The sequence below is a fragment of the Girardinichthys multiradiatus genome, unplaced genomic scaffold (assembly GCF_021462225.1).
Source record: "Girardinichthys multiradiatus isolate DD_20200921_A unplaced genomic scaffold, DD_fGirMul_XY1 scaffold_43, whole genome shotgun sequence".
Taxonomy (NCBI): domain Eukaryota; kingdom Metazoa; phylum Chordata; class Actinopteri; order Cyprinodontiformes; family Goodeidae; genus Girardinichthys; species Girardinichthys multiradiatus.
Window position 1 is genome coordinate 22,023 of NW_025917696.1, and position 587 is coordinate 22,609.

Here is a 587-nt window from a genome sequence, read left to right on the forward strand (position 1 = left end):
ATAAGGCTGTTCATTGATTTTATTTTAAACTGGATAGGTTAGCTGTGAAGTTATTAATTAGTGTGGAAATATAAATGCCTTATTATTAGAGGAGACAGAATCAGGCCAGTTATGTGCGCATTACAACCTGTTTGTCCCTGGACCGTCATAAGTATACACACCCTTCTCTGACCGCATAGAGAGAGATGCAGAGGCCCCAACACAGCACTCTCCCCCGCAGTACTCTACCCCATGCATGTATCCCCCGCATAGAGGAGTGAGCCAGACTCTCCTGGGGAATTTTAAAGAAAAATTAAGTGTTTTGAAAGTGTCCAGTGAAGACGGAGCGTGCGGCTCTGACTCACAACCTAGACAGAAAACGCCTAATGACTTCCGGTGTGGTGACCGGCAGACAGCAGGGTCTCCTGTAAAGGTGGAGATATCCCTAAAAGGCAATTGGATCCCTGAGCCAGAAGTAGACTTTACCACTTCCTGTTCAGATTGGGACTCAGAAAGTAACTCACCCTTTTGTGCGTTCACCCAGCACACCTGTTAATTTGCTGGGCAGAGACTTATTAGTGAAGCTGGGAGCATCAGTGCTATGTGGT